Source organism: Furipterus horrens, unplaced genomic scaffold (assembly GCF_987537825.1).
Source record: "Furipterus horrens unplaced genomic scaffold, mFurHor1.1.pri manual_scaffold_5, whole genome shotgun sequence".
Taxonomy (NCBI): domain Eukaryota; kingdom Metazoa; phylum Chordata; class Mammalia; order Chiroptera; family Furipteridae; genus Furipterus; species Furipterus horrens.
Window position 1 is genome coordinate 21635788 of NW_028327175.1, and position 19528 is coordinate 21655315.

A 19528-nucleotide genomic window follows, 5' to 3' on the forward strand; every position below is an offset into this window, starting at 1 on the left:
TTTCTAAAAGGCCTAGAGAACACCGTGTGTTCCTTCTCTCTTATATTAGTCATTTTGTGAATCACTGGAAGATGGTGGTTCCAGACTAAAGACTAAATTCATTCACTTTTTGCACTTGGATTGATATTCTTGAATGACACTAAGATTACAATAAAATAGTTAGATTTCAGTCAATATTTTTAAAAAGTCACCAAAAGAAAAACTTGTGGAAGAGTAAAAAATTTTAGCAGTGTGTTATACATTTTGGTGGGTAATATTAATGTTACTTAAGACCAATAACCTTAAAAGAAGCTTGAATTGGTAAGATTAAACAAATTGGTGTATAATCCTTCTTGCCTATCAAGATGTGTTCTCAGAGAGCAATGTCTGCCTTATATCTTCCGGTGACATAAATTCTTCCACCTCTCTTATAGAGGACGATTTCCTGCTTATCTCTGCATCATCACTTTTTGTCTCACACTGCCCTGGTCGTGTAATAATATTAGATCAGTGCTACATAGTTCTCATAGTCACTACTTGTTATTTACCAGAGGACTAGAGAGTGAACACTGGGAAGAATAGCCTGGGGCACAATCAGCAGTTTCTCTTTTACAACAGTGGTTGATCTGACAAAAACATTTTTGTTTCAATTCATGGTTGCATTATTTACCTATTGGTTCATAAAAATAATTATCTCACAATTTAACAGCTTAAGACAACAAACACACAGTTTCTGAGAGTCAGAAATCCAGGTGTCAGTTGGTTCCCTCTAGCTCAAGATCTCTTAAGGTTTTACAGTTGTCCTGTAGGTAAGAGCTGTGGACATATCTTACAGCTTGAGTAGGGAAATTCATCTGCTTCTAAACTCACGTTTGTGGTGGTTGGCTGGCTTCAATCTCTTGTTACCTGTATATCTGCTCAGGGCTGTTTTATGACAGGGCAGCTAGCTCTCCCACGGTAGTACAATGGGCTTCCACTAGGACAAACAATCCAAGAGACAATGAGAAAGGCAAACCAAGATGAAAACCATAGACTTTCTTTTATAGTTTAATCTCAAAAATGATATGACATCACTTCTGCTTTATTTTATTGGTATTAAGTGAGACAGTAAGTCCAGGCCACATTCAAGGAGAGAGGAGTAGACAAAGAGAGACCATAGACTGGGTGACCGTAGCCAGGATCCCTGCCTCCACATGCATGTATTTTCCCAGGTCTCCCTTATGTAAGAGAGTGTCTTAGTGTGTAGGCATCATGCTATCTCACAGTCCTGGTTGGCCATGTGCCACTTTCCAATTTCATATATATGAACCCCTGTTGTTTAGGTGGCATGGATGATTTTGGCTCCTGTGACTCGTGTTTCTTGCCTGCCACTGAAGACAGATATGATTCCTGTTCTCATCCGCTGGCACAAGAATAAACTCGGTATGAACTCCCTCTCCAATGCTCCACTGTCGCTTTTCAGTTTCACCAAATCTAGAGTAAACCTGCCCGGAGCTGAGCTCCTGTGGAACAGTGTGACATAAAAAAGCTGGGATTAGTGATAATCATTTTAGAGTCTGCTTACCAGAGTGATCTTTTAATTTTTTAATTTCAAAGTACTTAGGGTCTGAATGCAGCTCTCAATGAAATCTATGTTTTATTAAAAACAAAAACATTAATATTCATGAGTTATTCTTCAAGGAGATCATGACTGTACCACAAACTGATGCATTCACACATTTCTCATTAAGAATGCCCTGTGTAGCCATTTTCTAATATTATTTAATAGATCAAAATTGACATTTAGTAAACAAAGATTTATTTTTAATACAAAGAAAATATATTCTATTAACATGAGTATTTTCTTGAGTATCTGTCGCTACATATTTTTTATTCCCACATGACTAAAGCCAGCTTACTTTTATTTTTCATCATGAAGTTTGCTCCCCTTTTCCGAAAAATGGGGGACTTTAAACCTTATCAGAGGAGGACAGTTCCTCATAGTCTCAGTTTTGGTGCTGTTCTTGCTTTCACTTTGCTGTCATTCTAACAACCATGTACCCTCATACCTTTTATCTCTTTCAACACTACATTCAGTATAAGCTACCTCAATCTATATCAAGCTTTTTGCCAGATTTATTACCTGCTGTTAATTGGTTAGCTATGGTATCTTTTACCTGGCTAGTTTAATTTCTATATTGTTCTTTAAATCCTGACATGTTTTATTTATTCTACATGTACTTTAGCAAGGACAATATTGTCTAGAAGGAAAATTGTTTCTGAGAAAACTTGGTTTAAATGAGGTACCTAAAATAACATACCCTTACAAAAGTTTGGTAGCATAAGCCATACATTTCATATTGCCAAGTGTAAGAAGCAGGTATTTTTAGAAAGTTTCTTGATTTTTGAAACCTTCGATTCTTCTTAGTGTTTGTCGCACTCTGTGCCAGGAATCTTAGCAGGATATCCACTAATGATATTGCTAGAAAGAACAAAAGCTGATGCAGGAGTCCCAGAATAAATGTTAAAAAAATCCAGTAGACAATTTAAATTGCTCCAATCAATTCAGTAAAGTGGATATTAGAATGTGGTACTTAAGCAGTAAATGAATTTTTAAAATGGTGTATATATACTTTAAATGGAACATCTTGGATTCACAGAGGATTCTGATTTATTCTATTTAAAGAAGAAAAAAAAATGCACCATCATTTTTATTTAATGTTTTTATCCATGAGGCTTCTGATATACAAAATGACATTACCAAAATTTCAAATCGCTAGTTTTATTGGATCACATTATATTAAAGGAATTATAGTTGTGAAACATTGTAGAAGGATATAAAAGGGACTGATTTATTATCTTATATCTTTCCTCTTTCTTTCCCCCATGTTATTATTTTCAATAATAAAATATTAGAACCAGAAAGATTTTTTTTAAAGAATGAATTTAACACAAGTTAACTTTACTGACATTTCACACTCTTTGCTAAGAGTCCTACATAAGTTGTTCTGTATTTTTCCTGACAAAAACTTTGCCACATAGATATTATTTTGCAGTTTGGAAAAGTAAAGTTGAGAACTTTCAGTTACTTCTTTATAATAAAGGTAATAATTAATAGGGCTGGGAGTTTAATTTCTTCCCTTTGTTCTCATTTACAATATGTAGTATACCACAAAGAGATAGTGGATGTTGTCACGGAAAAGTGTCCATTGCTTAAGTTTAATGGGAAAAAGTTTGTTTGTGTTTTTGCTAGTGAAATATTCAATTTAAGGAATAGACTTATCTATAAGCTATATGCCATGCCAAAGCAATTATAACAAATTAAACAAAAATTTGAGACTGGAAAAATTTGAGTTTAAAATTGGAACTAACATTATTTGCTGTCTTATTGTAAATTCTACCTATGAGAATGTCACCCCTACAAAACTGGTTTTGGCTAATGAGAACATATAAATTGAGTAGAGAATAAAATAATATATATTCCTTATGTTTGACTAATACTTTGACTTCAAACATTTATTATTTTATAGAGGATGTTTTATTCAACCTACCTTGGTGTCAGATGACTCTTTATTTTTCTCTATATACCTACTTCCTCTACTCTTTGCTCTCTCTTACTAATGTATCAAATTCCAGCATTATCAACACTGAAACCTTTAATTCTAATCTCCATTGAAGGTAGATTCTGCTCTTCCGTGTTCTTTTACATCCTATGCACATGTATACTTCCATCTGTCCCGTTGCCAATAAAATAGTTATCCTCTCAACATACCTGAAAAAAAAAAAAAAAGGAAAACAAAAACACACTTTAAAATCAACATTCAGCCTTACCAACTTCTTTGCCTTTATGAGAATAGTCCTATCTTGGTATTAGGCTAATTAATTTCTGTCCTGTATAGTCCTGTATAGCATATTCTTTTTTTTTTTTTTTTTTTGGTTTTTCAACTACAGTTGTCCCATTTTCCCCCATTTCTCTCCCCCACCCAGCCCACTCCCTCTCCCGCAATCATATCCCTTCCCGTTGTCCATGTCCATGAGTCATTTATACAGGTTCTTTGACTAAACCCTTCCCTTACTTACCCCCCTTCTCTCCCTCCCCCCTCCCGCTATTGACTGCTATTCTGCTCTTTGTTCTATTTAGTTCTTTTGTTTGTGTTGTTCTTTAGTTTCCTGTATTAGGTGATATCATATGGTATTTTTTTTTTTCTTTGCCTGGTTTATTTCACTAAGCATAATACTCTCTAGTTCCATCCATGTTGTTGCAAATAGCAGGAGTTCTTTCTTTCTGCTACATAGTATTCCATTGTGTAGATGTACCACAGTTTTTTGATCCACTCATCTACAGATGGGCACTTAGGTTGTTTCCAGCACTTAGCTGTTATAAACAGTGCTGCAATGAACTTAGGGGTGCATAAGTTCTTCTGAATTGGTGTTTCAAGATTCTTTGGGTATAATCTTAGTAGTGGAATTGCTGGTTCAAAAGGCAGTTCCATTTTTAATCTTTTGAAGTAATTCCATACTGTTCTCCATAGTGTCTGCACCAGTCTGCATTCCCACCAACAGTGCAGTAGGGTTCCCGTTTCTCCACATCCTCGCCAGCATTTGTTGTTTGTTGATTTGTTAATGATGGCCATTCTGACTGGTGTAAAATGGTATCTCATTGTGGTTTTTATTTGCATCTCCCTGATGGCTAATGATGTTGAACATTATTTCATGTGTCTATGGACCTTCTGTATGTCCTCTTCGGAGAAGTGTTTGTTCAGGTCCTTTGCCCATTTTTTAATTGGGTTGTTTGTTTTCTTGATGTCGAGTAGTATAAGCTCTTTATATATTTTGGAACTCAGTCCCCTGTCTGTGATGTCATTGGCAAATATGTTTTCCCATATGGTTGGTTTCCTTTTCATCTTGCTGACGTTTTCTTTTGCTGAGCAGAAACTCTTTAGTTTGATGTAATCCCGTTTGTTTATTTTTTCCTTTATTTCTCTTGCTTTAGGAGATGTATCCATGAAGAAATTGCTATGTGAGATATCTGAAATTTTCTTGCCTATGTTTTCCTCTAGGACTTTTATGGTGTCATGGCTTACATTTAAGTATTTGATCCATCTTGAGTTTATTCTCATGTGTGGTGTAGCATATTCTTTATTCCTTTAGATTTAACCCCTTATTTTCTTGAATTTCTTCCACTATCTGGCTTTCTTCTGTGTTATGAAAAATAAAAAAAAATCATTAAACTTTACTTGATTCCATTGCATTTCACCATGAATCCCCAGCTTCTCTTTCATTAATGCCAAGTTTCTCAGGTTACTCGGATCTGAGCATTGTCTCCACCACTGACTGAAATAAGTCTAACGTAGGTCACCAATAAGTTCCTCTTTGTTAAATCTTAATACCAACTTGTATTCCTTATATTGGTTAAAGTTTTGGTAGCATTTGTTATGCTTCATTCTTTGTTATTACTTCTTTTTTTTTTTTTTTCTGTTGGTGATTTCATGCTACCCTTAATTTTTTTGTTGTTGTTCTGCACTAGTATTCATACTCAATGTTTTTATTTTTGTGAGTTGTGATCTCTCTTAGTCATCACAGTATGTTTTCAAATTACATAACACTTCTATTTAGTTAAAGGAGCTCACAATTGCCAACTTCCATTTCCTCTTTGCATTCTTATTTGTGTATATTTCTGCATATGTTTATGCCCCAAATACAATAGTATTTTTTTAAGTTTAGACAGTCAATTTTCAAAGACATTAAGAAAATATGTAATCTATGTTTTCTGACATTTTAAATTATTCCAGGACTACTAACTCTTAAGCATAACCCAAAATGCCATGTGATACCACATTCTTTCCTAAGAATTATCTGTAATATGTTTGTACTGTAGTGCAGGTCTCCTGATAAAGAATACTCTTGTCTTTCTAGATTTTGTTTTATCTGAGAAGGGCTTTACTTAAAGGTCCATTTGAAAAATATCATTATTGAGGCACAAATGACATACAACAAAGTACAAATATTTAAAATTTAAAAAAGTTAACTTTTGACATAACATTGCCAATGAAATTATCATCACAATGGTTTTTTAAAAGCATATCCATCACCCCCATGTTTTGTTGTCAGTCACTATACTTTGTTTTAATGGATTTTAGAGGTAGAGGGAACATTGATTTCTTGTTTTACATATTTATGCATTCATTGGTTGATTCTTGTATGTACCTTGACTGGAGATAGAACCTTGGCTTATTGGGACTGTAACCAAACAAAACAGAGGTTTGGCTGTCTGCTCCCACAAAAGGCAAACTTGTAAGGCAGGTGTTGGTGCAGAAGGAAAGAGATTTATTAGGTGCCATACACCCTGGGAGAATGGAGGACTCCCACCTCAAAGGCCATCTCATCATCCTGCTCAAGCCCACAGTTCTAATAAGAATAGAGAGAGAAGTGCTTTTTTTCCTATCCAATTATCTTCCTAGCTTTTGGCGTGTTTGGGGCCCTATTTATTTATATTTTTAGGTTTCGGCCTGCGAAGTGTAAGAACCTCCCTCTGCCACCATCTGGACAGTCAGAGAGACACCCCAGTGCTCTCTGATTGACTTTCAAGATAACAGGGCCACACTTTAACAAACTGAGCTACCCGACCAAGGCTTACATCAGGGAATTACTGTAGAGAGCTTAATCCTAAGAGAGGAGAGTATGATATAAAGACATAATTATAAAGTTAACCACTAGAAAACATGTCACAAAATAAAAGTCAAAAGAAACTGTAAAAACAAAGTTTTAAAGGGAACTAGAATCAAATACATTGTGATAGCAATGCATTTAAGTGTGTTTAATTCACCTATTAAATTTCAGTACAGTTGAACAAGTCTGAAATATTTGTCCTGTGTAAAGGATATACTTCAAACAGATTTAAAAAAATAAAAATATAAACATGAGCAGTGAAATATGCAGCACAGACAAAATTGTATGAAAAACTATTGATTTTGGAATTAGGATAAAGCTGGCCTCATAAAATGAACTTGCGACTCTTCCCTTCTCTTGAAAATATCAGAATCGTTTGAGAATGATAGGTGTTAGTTCTTCCTTGAATAATTGGTAAAGTTCACTGAGAAGAAATCAAGGTGTTGGCAGAGTTTGGGCAGGCTCTCCAGAGACTACAGGGGAATCACTACTTGCGTGTCTTTTCCCAACACTGTAGCTTCATTTCTTATATTCCTTGGCTCATGGCCTTTCACGAGCATCAAAGCTCATGTGTATTAGCTTGCTAGGGCTGGCATAACAAAATTTTATGAACAGGCTGACCTTAATATCAGAAAATCATTTTCTCTCAATTAGGAGGCTAATGTACAAGATCAAGGTGTTGACAGGTTTGGTTTCCTCTGAGGCCTTTCTCTTCGATGGGTGTATGGCTATCTCCTAGCTGAGCCTTCACCTGTCCATCCTCCTATACCTAGTATATCTCTCCCCAATCCTCATTTCTCTTCTTACAAAGACATTGACCTGTTAGCTTAGGGTTCATCCTAATGACCCCGTTTCAACTTATTTACCTTTTTAAAAGCTTTAACACCAAATACAGTTATATTCTAAATTATCAGGGATTTGAGCTTCAATATATGGATAGTCCAGGCTAACTGCTGCATTTCCAAATAATTATTTTAATAACTCTTCATATATACAGTGGTACCTCTGTACTTGTGGGCTTCAGAACTCATTAAACCTGGTACTCGTTGCATTTTGACAAGAAAAATCGTTACAGCACTTGGCACTCACTCACCATTTGTCACACTTGCTAGAACTTGTATGATTCACACCACCACCCCACAAGAGAAAATGCTTCACCAATTGTCACTTACTCACCACTCATTGGAACAAATTAACAAGTGCAAAGTTAGCACTGTATATATTCACGTTAAATGGCTGGATACTTTCTGTACAGACCCATATATCTCACATAGCGTAGTAATAAAAGGCACCAAATATCAGTTGGTATATCATTTAAGTGTTAAGTGTCATTATTCAGGCTATCATATTTCTGTTCCCTACTTTCCTAAACTTGAGGTTGTCTTGAAAGCCATGCATGGCTTAAGGTTCATTGTACATCCCAATTTTAAACAGTGTAATAAAACCATATACTACAGAACTACCAAGATACATATTGCACTTCAAGCATACTGTATGAGAAGCAGATAAAATATTTGGTTATTTTAATCGATTCTATATAGAAAAATGTAACCTGACATATACTGAATTATAATGATTTTTCTAATAAGAAAGCAGATGAACTTCGAATATCTCAAATAAATGGAGTGATACAAATGGACAGAAGTTAAAAAGAGAAAGATATTTCAACAACACACAAAAAAAAGATTTAAATTCTCTTAAATATAAATGTATGTTTCTTGAGTCAAACTTCCTGATGATTGTGTTCTTTCAAAGGAAATCTGATGCTTAAATGGCAAGGATATTACATAACATGTTACTGATGTGGGAAAGCATTGACCCTAATGACTGGTAAGATTTGTTCTAATTTTAGTCTATAAGTACTCTAATTCCAGATAATTCTTCTAGTCAGTCTATATTATATTATGTTAAAATATTCCAATCAATGTTCTCTTTTATTACCTAATGTGTACATTAAGACAAGGTTTACTCTCTATCCTGGCTGGTTTGGCTCAGTGGATTGAGTGTGGGCCTGCGAGCTAAGTGTCGCTGGTTCGATCTTCCAGTCAGGGCACATCAGAGAAGGAAAACTCTGACTCCAAAAAACCTCCGCTGCCTTGCGGCATACCTCTTCAGGGGAAGGGCTAAGGGAGTAAACCCCGACAGAAAATCCGGAGCCGGAGTCCCTAAGGCAGTTTGACGTTGTAGTCAACACCGGCAACTCCTGCGGCGCACCTGAAGCCAAGCTGTATTGACTCTGTCTTTCCCTTGGATCCTTCAGCTGCGAAGAGAGGGGGCGTCTGCTGCATGGGCAACAGCAGACCCTCCATATCACCCTGCCCAGGCTCTGTAGCTTCAGCTTCACTGGAGAGGACACTCCAGCGTCATCGCAAGATGTCGATTCAACACGGGAGGAGACAGATACCATGTCACTCCCGAGTCGGACTGCACAACCATTCTCGGCGGTGCAGATAGACTCTTAAGAAGCTACACCATCGTCTCTCGAGACGGACGGCTGCCAACGACAACGACATTAAGACAACTCAGCTAAAAAAAAAAAAAGGTACTGCATTTCTTATTTTCATTACTAATGATCTAAAAAATGTTTGTTTATGGTACTTTGAACCATAAAAGATATATATGATGCATGCTCAATAATATCAATAACTCTATGCTATAAAAATAATTAAAATAAGATTTTACTACAAAAATTATGTCACGGTTCTAGTATAAATATTCAAGAAATTTGACCAGATGACTCCTGATTAAAATGTGAATATGAACATTTTAATCCCATTCTTCAACTCTATTTCTATTGGGATGACTGTAAGCATGTGAGAAAGAAAGTAATACTAGCATTAGACATCAAACAAAAAGTGGTATTTTCTTCCACAAAAAGAAAAGAAAAGTGTTCTTAAAAGCCAAAATAAGGAAGAGAACAGGATGTATTGCTGGTGAGGGCCCAATTTTATTGAAAATTTAAAGGAACATATCCATGGCAGAAACTCACAAACTGTCAAGTTCACACCATCTGGATACAAGGCTTGCCAAGGAGAAGAGTAAGGGAATAGCAATGTGGGAAAAGGCATTCACGGAGGCTTGCATGCAGCTTGTTGCTGCTCTCACTTCGAGTTCGCAACTGACACAAGGGATGTGTCCTGACATGGTCATGTGAAGGTATTGTCCCAGCTTGTTTCCATATCAATAGCCCTATGATTTGAGAAATGGTGCCCTCTAAAAAGTGATTTGATTTCAACAAATCTTCATTCTGGACAAGTCTATTATTTTGGATCCACAGCCTCTGACTATAACTCCCTCTGTCTTCCCCTAGCGTGTTCACTCAACACTATGATCCTGTAATGTCACTTTCCAATGTTAAACATTATTCAAACATTCTCATGAAAGTTTTATCCATGCATGTGTATGTTTTATTGAAATAATGGTTTAATAATTTCAATAAGCTACCTCTTCAAATGTTGGATAATTAACAGAGGTGATGTCACTTCTCTGATTGTGTTCATACATTTTTAAATGCTGAGAGGCAGTGGGGTGCTAGAGTAAAACACTTCCATCCTTTCTGAAGAAGTAAGCACATCACACAATGCTGTTCCAATTATTACCTAGTTTTGATGCTATAATACAAAGCACTTTGAAATAGCAGAAATGCATTCAGAAAATTACATAGAGTTTTATTCTGTGTAGTCAATCATTTAATCTGTCAATGTTAATTTTTAGACTTCATCACATATACAACTGTATTCTATAATTTATAATTTAATACAATTATTGCATATGTAACATTTATTTAGATTTCATAATGATGTGATAATTCATTATGCTATGGTTTCTTTCTTTCTTCCTTATCTTTGATACTCTGCATTCCCCTCACCACAAGCCATTGCATTTTTAGTTAATATCAACATTTCTCTTTATATAAATACATATAGAGAAAGATTTTGGGGCAAAAGTGTTATAATTCTGTATGATCTTCTCTTACATTTTATTTCTCTCAACACAATATCATGACAATGTTTCTAAGCCTTTTTGATAAATATATACAAATGCATATAATATGTATAATGTTTAATACCTGCACAATATTCTCCATTAAAATATATTATTTTTACTCAATGGTTTTCTGTTGATGGATATTCCAGAAGTCTCTAATTTTCTACAAGACATGCAAAAGTAATCACTGTATAACTTTATATATCAATGCTTTCATCTCTAAATATTCTTGTATAAAGTAGAATTTTTGACTAAAGGATGTATATACATATATATTTTCAATTTCTGTCTTTTATTTTATTACTGTTTCCCTACTCCCCACTCCCACACACACACGTACTCACTCTAATGAATGCCCATACAGTTCAGCCTCCACTCAAGTAGTTATATCCTGAACATGGTTTAATTTTAATTGTTATTATCAGATTGTTTTGAAAAAAACTACCAATGCACATTTCTAACAACAACATGTGAGAACACAACATTCATTATATTTCTGCAAGCATTTGGTGTCATTTATTTATCTTTCCTAATGATATGAAGTAAAAGTCATTGTTATATTTATTCAATTTCTTTGACAACTTCTAAGATGGAGCATCTTTCCTTCAGTCTATTGGGAGCTTGAGGACTCTCTTGAGATATCCCCTTTCATGAAATCAAAACCTTTGCCAATTTTATTTTTTATCACACTGTATCTTTTTCTTAGTAAGTAGCAGGTGCTTAAACAATATAAATCCCAAAATTTCATCTATGTGAATATCTCTTAATAACTTTGTTTTGAAGCTGTATAATGCTATAATTTTAAATTAAAAGTATAACACTGTGTATAGTCAAATAACCAATATGTTTTATTACTTCTGAGTTTCTTCTCTTCCAAATTTTCCTTTCTCTAGTGTATATTTATTCCACTAACATTTATTCTTTATTCTTTTTATTAAATTTTAAGGTCAGTTTATTAAGTCCAATGATGAAAGCTATCAGAAGAATATTCTCCTGAAAATTCTTTTTTTAGTGAAAAAGAAAGGAAAATCAGCATGCTTTCAGCATAACCACAGATGCTGTGGCAGTCAAACCTCTCTGCAGACGGGCATAGTCCATTAATCGGGCAAGTCACTCTCTGGAACAGCAAGATTATAGTCTGAATCATCAGCATCATGACACAGTTCTAAGTCATCCATTTCCTGGAACAAAGACTAATCTACTTCCACTTTGTTTCCAGCATCCTCCAAGAGCTTGATATCAGATGTGTCAAGATTATGATCTGTTTCAAATAGCTGTTTCCCATTTACTTAATTTTTTTCTTCTTGTTCTTTTTCTTCCACTTATTTCTTTCTAATTTCCAAGAGTTTTGCATCAAACTTGGCTTTTCAACATAAGAAATTCTCTCTTGTAACAGTAGCCCCATGAAATAATTGCTTTGTGGTTTCTTGAGCTTCTTTTTCTTTAGTTTCTTTTCTTCTTTTCTAGTTTTTATCTGATCTACTACTCCATTTATTTTTTCTTGTGCAGCTCTCACTGGAATAAAGATTATCACTACACTAAGGTTTTTCCTGCCTGTAATGTTAATCATTTTAAAATGTTGGAGACATCAATATCTTCCACATTTTCTTGGAAGAACATTTCATAAAGGGGCCTTCATCTGGGTATTTCTCAATTCTGTAAACTCTAGGGTCATCTGGATAATTTCATCATTTTCTACAGCCTCAGGTGTCACAGTAATGGCGAAGCTGTGAGAATTTTCTGCAAATATTGTAAAGAAGTCAGGGAAGATGGACTCCAGAGCTTCTAGCTGGTTGTGTTGCCCCTCACTGTATTGTGTCATCATGGCCCTCACTGTGGCAAATATCTAGATATATATTAAACTAATGTGTGCTTCCTAACTTTACAATCAGCCAACAAATATTTTTTCTCTCTTCACCATAAAGAAAAACAAAGATTTTTTGTCTTTTATTGTTTTATATATTTTTTGTTTATGCTATTACCGTTGTCCCATAGTTATTATTATTATATATTTTTTAATATTGGGTGAGCTTTGCAAGAATTTTTGGAATGCAGACCAATATACTTTTTAACCATTATTTAATATTTTGGAAGGACTCAAAATCACTTTTATAAAACAATTCATGTCAATATTTCACCATTCTTACCAATTTTTCCTTCATTAAATAAAAGATTGTGGCTTAGTTTTGCCATTCTGTATTTTGTGTTATTTTAATTTCTGGTGCTTATTCAGAAATCATAACTAGTTCTTTCAGCAGACAATTTCTATTGCCATATTTCTTGGACTTCGGAGTGTCTCCTTTTTTTCCAGAATAGAACATACTTAGGCACTTCTGATTATATTGGGATTGAAATCAGGTCACCAAGAAACAAAGACTAATCAAAGGGTTTCACAAACTGCTATTATCTTTTTAAACAGTAATTATTTTTTAACAGTAATTCTTAACAATATGATATTCTGCATTTCTTTCATCTTTTGTCTAATGATGGAAATTTTTAATTTTTTTCTTACTTTTCTGAAACTTTTTAAAGATCAAAGCTGTAATTTGATAACAACCAAGATGGAGGTAGAGAAGGAAATATTAGAAGACTGACTTTCAAGTCCCTAACCTGGTTCCTTCGGTTTGCATTTGTAAAGTGAACAGTCTCTTTAGAGTACTATACCACAGGCCCATTTTCAGCACATTTTCAGTTAGAAGTTACGTTAATTTTTTAAGTATAAAACCTTTTAATCAACTTCATAATGAAGCAACAATATGTTACATTCACTTACATTGGTGCTAATCAATAAAGTGAAAAATAATAACAAATATGTGTTGACTTTAAATCAGAAACTCCAAACAGATTTCCCTAGTGAGTTACAGACCTCACTTGTCTTCATGTTTCTGCATGCAACACCTTATGGGTAATTCAAGTATAACATTTCTAAAATGACTCCCACTGCTCATTGTTCCTCACCCTTTTTTAAATCCTCGCCCAAGGATATGCTTATTGATTTTAGAGAGAGGGGAAGAGAGGGGGGAAACATCAATGTAAAAGAGAGACATTGATCAGTTGCCTCTCGCATGTGGTCTGACTGGGTACCAAACTAGCAATGTTGGCATGTGCCCTGACCAAGAATCAAACTCACAACATTTTGGTGTGCCAATTGAACTACACCCGTCAGGGTACTCCTCCAATTTTTTTCATCTTCTTATCTTTATTTTCACAGCTCATTCAGTGGTCAGTATTGTCTGACTAATTTTATTTTCTTGCTCTGTTAAAAGCTGTTATGAGTATTTCATAAAGCATAATTTTTTATGAAGGCAGATAGTTACATCAACTCATTAGGATTAACACCACTACTTTAAAGAATGTGCCACACTAACTAAATAAACCCCATTAATGGATACAACAGAAGAGGGGTGATGGAGACCAGCCCAAATGCCTCCCACTCAGGGCTTTCTCATTTACGGGTTATTCTTTGACATCAGGTGTTTTGAATGATTTGAACTGTAATACAGTTGATAATATTCCTCCTAGTTCAAATTCAGTATTGCACATTTCTGTCCAATGATAACCTCAGATGTGTATATTTTTGGAAATTTAAAATTATTTCTGAAATGTACACGTAGGTCTATTAATATGTATATTAATGTAAGATCATTTTATGAGAAGTTGCATTTTATGAGATTATTTTATGAGAGGATGCCCTCTCCTTCATAGTATTTATGTACCTATAAATATTCCCGTGAATGTCTCCTTGGAAGTTCATTCAGTAAGAGTGGCAGTAACTTGTCTACAAAATATTGCATACCACTTGATAAACAGAACCTGTGGATCAACCAAATGGAAAATCAAAATGCTCCTGGAAAGTATTACATTACGGCAAATAACTTATTACAGGGCAGTTAATCTCTGGTTGAAGACTGTCGTTTCTCTAAAGCATCGCCATAAAACAAATTAACTCAAACAGATGCTCCAAATGAGAAGCTGTGTGCGTGTGTTTATGCCTAAGAATGTCTTCCGCTTTAGGTGATAACACCCAACAGGGCAGACTCATTTCCATCTCTGCCTCCTCATGTATATTAATTATATAAGGAGGGTTTGGGGGCTGATCTGAGAATGTTTATTCAAGTAAGCACTGCATCTTTAAAATTCCTAAAATCTTCTAATTTCCTGTCATTAACATGCTAATGTAAATCCTGTTCCTCAGGTCTTTCTGGTCATGCCATTTTTTTTTTTTTTGAACTTATACAGCTACATCTCTCAGCATTTCACAAAATTTGAAAATTTGTTTTCTATATTAATACTTAATTTTTATGTTGAATTGTAAAACTAATGTATAGCTACTAAATTTTTTTCAAAATTAAGAACCTGATTGAGAATCAAGTGTAAAATGTTTTTCTCATCAATTGACTATACCTCCTTTTATCACGATCGGCCCGATGGTGAACTTCCCTGCTCTTTTCCCTATAGTGCCTACTCCCTCTTCTCCCCCACCTCTCTTTTCTTTCGCTTTCTGTCTTCCTTTTGCTTTTCTTCTTCTTATAGAACTTTCTCCTACGATCTGTTTCTTTCTTGGACACTAATTTTCTATCTCAAACTCACCTGTTAGTGTTCTTTTACTCTGATTTCACACACACACACACGCCACATGATTATTTCTGTACTGAGGAACTCTAGTTGCCTTCATGAGAACCCTTAATATAGAAATTATATCTAGATAGTTTGTTTATTTCACTTGCTGATTTTCAGAGAATATTTTTGCCCAGTATGTCTTTAATGACTTCTGATATATATGAAAACTGGTTTCTTATTAAAAACTGCTCATGGTTATTACTTTTATATAATGTTCCATACATTAGGTAAACTTAACAAAAGAAAACTAAGAGTGCTGGTAGCTGGTTTATTTGTTCACAATTTCAAAGATAATGCTGCCAGCATTTCACTATAATGAGGAGTCTTTGTTGTTAGTTTGGGGCAATTATGTTTTCTCAGGTTAAGGAAGAGGCTTCTATTGTATTGTTATTAATCGGTTGATTAATTCACTTGTTTTTTATTTTTAGCTGTGAATTTTGGATTTATTTAATATGCTTCAACATTATTTTATCACTGGAAATGTTTATTAGTTGTATTATAAATATGTTCTCTTAGAACAAATAAAATATTTTAATATGGATTGTAATTCTTTCTAAAGTTCTGTAATACCAATTATTATTTCATATAGAATTTTGCATATATATATTCCATACTTGTATGTTTATTTATCTCTTTTCTAAACTTGTAGTGCTCTGATTTTTATTTTTTTTGGACTCTGGATTTACTAGTATAAAAACATTTTGAATTACTGTCTTTTTAAAAGGATACTAAACTATGATTTCAAAGTATAAGAGAATTATTCAGTAGAATACCATTTTGAGTTGGTACTCTTATAAATGTTTAAACCAATTAGAACTTCTCTATCTGAAATAGGCAAAGTAAAGATACACACAAACACACATGCATCTAATGTCGTCGTCGTCGGCAGCCGTCCGTCTCGAGAGACGATGGCGTAGCTTCTTGAGAGTCTATCTGCACCGCCGAGAATGGCTGTGCAGTCCGATTCGGGAGTGACAATCCCTGCCGCACTTGGTACAGGTGAAGGCAGATGGCCGTTGTTGCTGCTGTTGACGCTGCTTCGGCCTCGATCTTTTCTGGACCGCCTCCTCGTTGCGCGCAGCCTCCGCGCGTGACGTACCTTGCCTGACCGCGAGCCTCCAGGCTAGGCGGTCGTCTGCTTGAACTTCCCATGTGTTGAGATTGATGGAGCATTGTGTCATGTCCTTTTTGCAGATGTCTTTGAACCGCAGTTTTGGGCGCCCTGTCATCCTCTTGCCTTCTGCTAGCTCGCCGTAGAGGAGGTCTTTGGGGATACGGCCTGCATCCATTCTTTTGACATGGCCGAGCCACCTGAGGCGTCTCTCGCTAAGAACTGCATGCAAACTGCTCATATTGGCTCGCTTCAGCACCTCGGTGTTGGGGACCTTATCCTGCCAGGCGACATGCAGGACGCGTCGCAGGCACCTCATGTTGAAGATGTTGAGTTTCCTTTCATGCCTTGCATAGGTGGTCCACGTCTCGCTGCCATAGAGGAGAGTGCTGAGTACACAGGCTTGGTAGATGCGCAGTCTGGTTTTCTCAGTGAGGCTGGAATTATTCCACGCTCGCCGATTCAGTCTGGCCATAACTGTGGCTGCCCTGGCGATTCTCCGGTTGACCTCCAAGTCGACTGACAGAGAGCTTGAGATGGTGGACCCGAGGTAAGTGAAGTCGTTGACAACCTCCAGGGTGTATCCGTCGATGGTGATGCATGGGGGAGTCCCCGTGCCTTGAGCCATAACATTCGTCTTCGTCAGGCTGACGGCTAGTCCGAACTCCTTGCATGCGTGGGAAAGGCAAGTGACTAGCTGCTGGAGTCCCTCTTCGGAGTGTGATGTCAAAGCTGCGTCGTCGGCGAAGAGCATCTCACGGATGAGCACCTCTTTGACTTTGGTCTTGGCTCGTAGACGGGCCAGGTTGTAGAGCTTGCCATCGGATCTGGTGTGAATGAAGACACCCTCGCTGCAGTCCTTAAAGGCGTATTGGAGGAGCATGGAGAAGAAGATTCCGAACAGCGTAGGCGTGAGGACGCAGCCCTGCTTTACTCCGCTGCTGACTGGGAAGGCCTCAGAGGTTGCGCCGTTGTAGGACACCGTGCTGTGCATGTTGTCGTGAAAGGACATGACCACAGCAAGCAGATGTGGTGGACAGCCAATCTTCTGTAGCAAGCTGAAGAGTCCGCTTCGACTGACCAGATCAAACGCCTTCGTGAGGTCAATAAAGGCGAGGTAGAGTGGTTTATGCTGCTCGTGACACTTCTCCTGCAGCTGGCGTAGGGAGAAGATCATGTCCACTGTTGATCGGCCAGCTCTGAAGCCACACTGGGACTCTGGGTAGACGCGGGAAGCAAGGGTCTGCAGGCGGGCAAGAGCGACCCGGGCGAATACTTTGCCGACGACGCTGAGGAGAGAGATGCCCCGGTAGTTGTTGCAGTCGCTGCGGTCTCCTTTGTTCTTGTACATGGTGATAATGTTGGCGTCTCTCATATCCTGGGGGATGTAACCCTCCTTCCAGCAGAGACAGAGTAGATGGTGGAGCGGCTGTAGCAGGACTGGTTTCCCGCTCTTTAGGATTTCTGGAGGGATTCCGTCGCTTCCTGGTGCTTTCCCGCAAGCAAGGCGGTCGATGGCTTTGCTGAGCTCTGCCGCAGTAGGTGGGGTGTCTAGCTCCTCCATGACTGGTAGGTCTGGGATGGCGTTAAGAGCAGTGTCTGTTACGGTGTTCTTCGTTGCGTACAGCTCGAGGTAGTGCTCGGTCCACCGCCGCATTTGCTGTTCCTGGTCAGTGATGACCTCACCTGTCTTGGACTTAAGGGGGGCGATCTTGGAGGGGATTGGGCCTGTTGCCTTCTTGATACCCTCATACATTCCTCGTGCGTTGCCTATATCGGCGGCTTCCTGAATGCTTCTGCACAGGTTTAGCCAATAGGTGTTGGCACAGTGGCGGGCGGTCTTCTGGACTTTGTTCCTGGCAGCCCGTAGAGCTTGAAGCATCTAATGTATAATGTATATAAAATAGATAATAATGAATTTGCTGTGTTAAAATTATTTTTATGTTTTAACTTTGAATTTTATCAAAAGTTTCTTTCTTTTTCCCTTTTTCTGACATTTTTTTTAGGTTGATCCAATCTCCCTTTTATTTTTCAAAATTAAAAATTCCATTTTTTTTCCCTAGAATTACAATTTCTTTAAAATGTGGCTGTATGTGTGTGTATTTTTCATCCTACCCATAATTCATCTGTGTATTCAAATACGGCAAATTATGCATCATTTATATCTTTGAACAGTCCCACTTGCTTATTTTATCTTCTAATTTTCCATATAAATAAGAGTTTCCAAGGATAAAAAACACAGATTTTTTTTCTATTTAACCTGATATCAAGAATGGCATGCTATCATTTCTGTAGTATTATAATCTAAAAGCTATTCAAATAGATCCAGCCCACAATCAAGAGTTGAATACTACATAAAGATATGAATGCAGTCTGCAAAGATCATTGGTGGTCATTGTGAAGGCGACTTATAATAATAAATTATCTCTGAAATCTATGGCCCATTTTATATGTAATAAAATTGGTTATTTGTATCCTTATCCAATCAAAATTTGTAATAATGTTATTATAATTTAAAAATAAAATGTAAGGGTTTTTTTTTTTTTTTTTTTTTTTTAGATTATAAGGTTTTACATGTAGCAAGTACACCCTATAGCATAAATCATTCCTATCATATTGTTATTGGTTTTTAACAGATACAATCTCTCAAAGGCTGAAAGAATTTTATTATTCTTGGCAAATATCAGCTATTCACTAAGGTGCACTTATATTACTAAAAGGATTTGATTTCCTTAATGTGATATGTATTTCACTGTAATAGAGTATTTGTTTGATATTCATTTGAGTTCTTTTTACCAACTCCCCAAACACCCTCCATCCAATTCTCAGAAAGAAACCAAAACACACAGCTGCAGCTGTTTGATGGTAACTTTTAATTTTTAATGAAAGACTATAATCAAACTATTGAGGAAAATATTAGTTGAGTTTAACTAGTGCTCTGTATCCAGCACAAAGGTTATACAAAAACTATTCACTACAAGATTTGCTGTCATATTAAGTTAAATGCAATAAAATGATTAAATAAATAAACAGAAAAAGCATAACACACTCCCATGAGGGTGAGAGCAAAAAGGGCAACATGATGAGAGAGAGCACGAGAGCATCTAGTGACTAGAGTTGGACCCTGGGGCTCTGAACAGTGGTCACATCAGCTATGACGGTTACACAGTTAAAATCTACCCG

General features: G+C 36.4%; 1 pseudogene; it reads right to left on the bottom strand.

Moving 5' to 3' along the window:
• Nucleotides 1–11711: 11711 nt before the first annotated feature.
• Nucleotides 11712–12436, bottom strand: LOC150008262 (RWD domain-containing protein 1 pseudogene; annotated as a pseudogene).
• Between the last annotated feature and the right edge of the window lie 7092 nt (nt 12437–19528).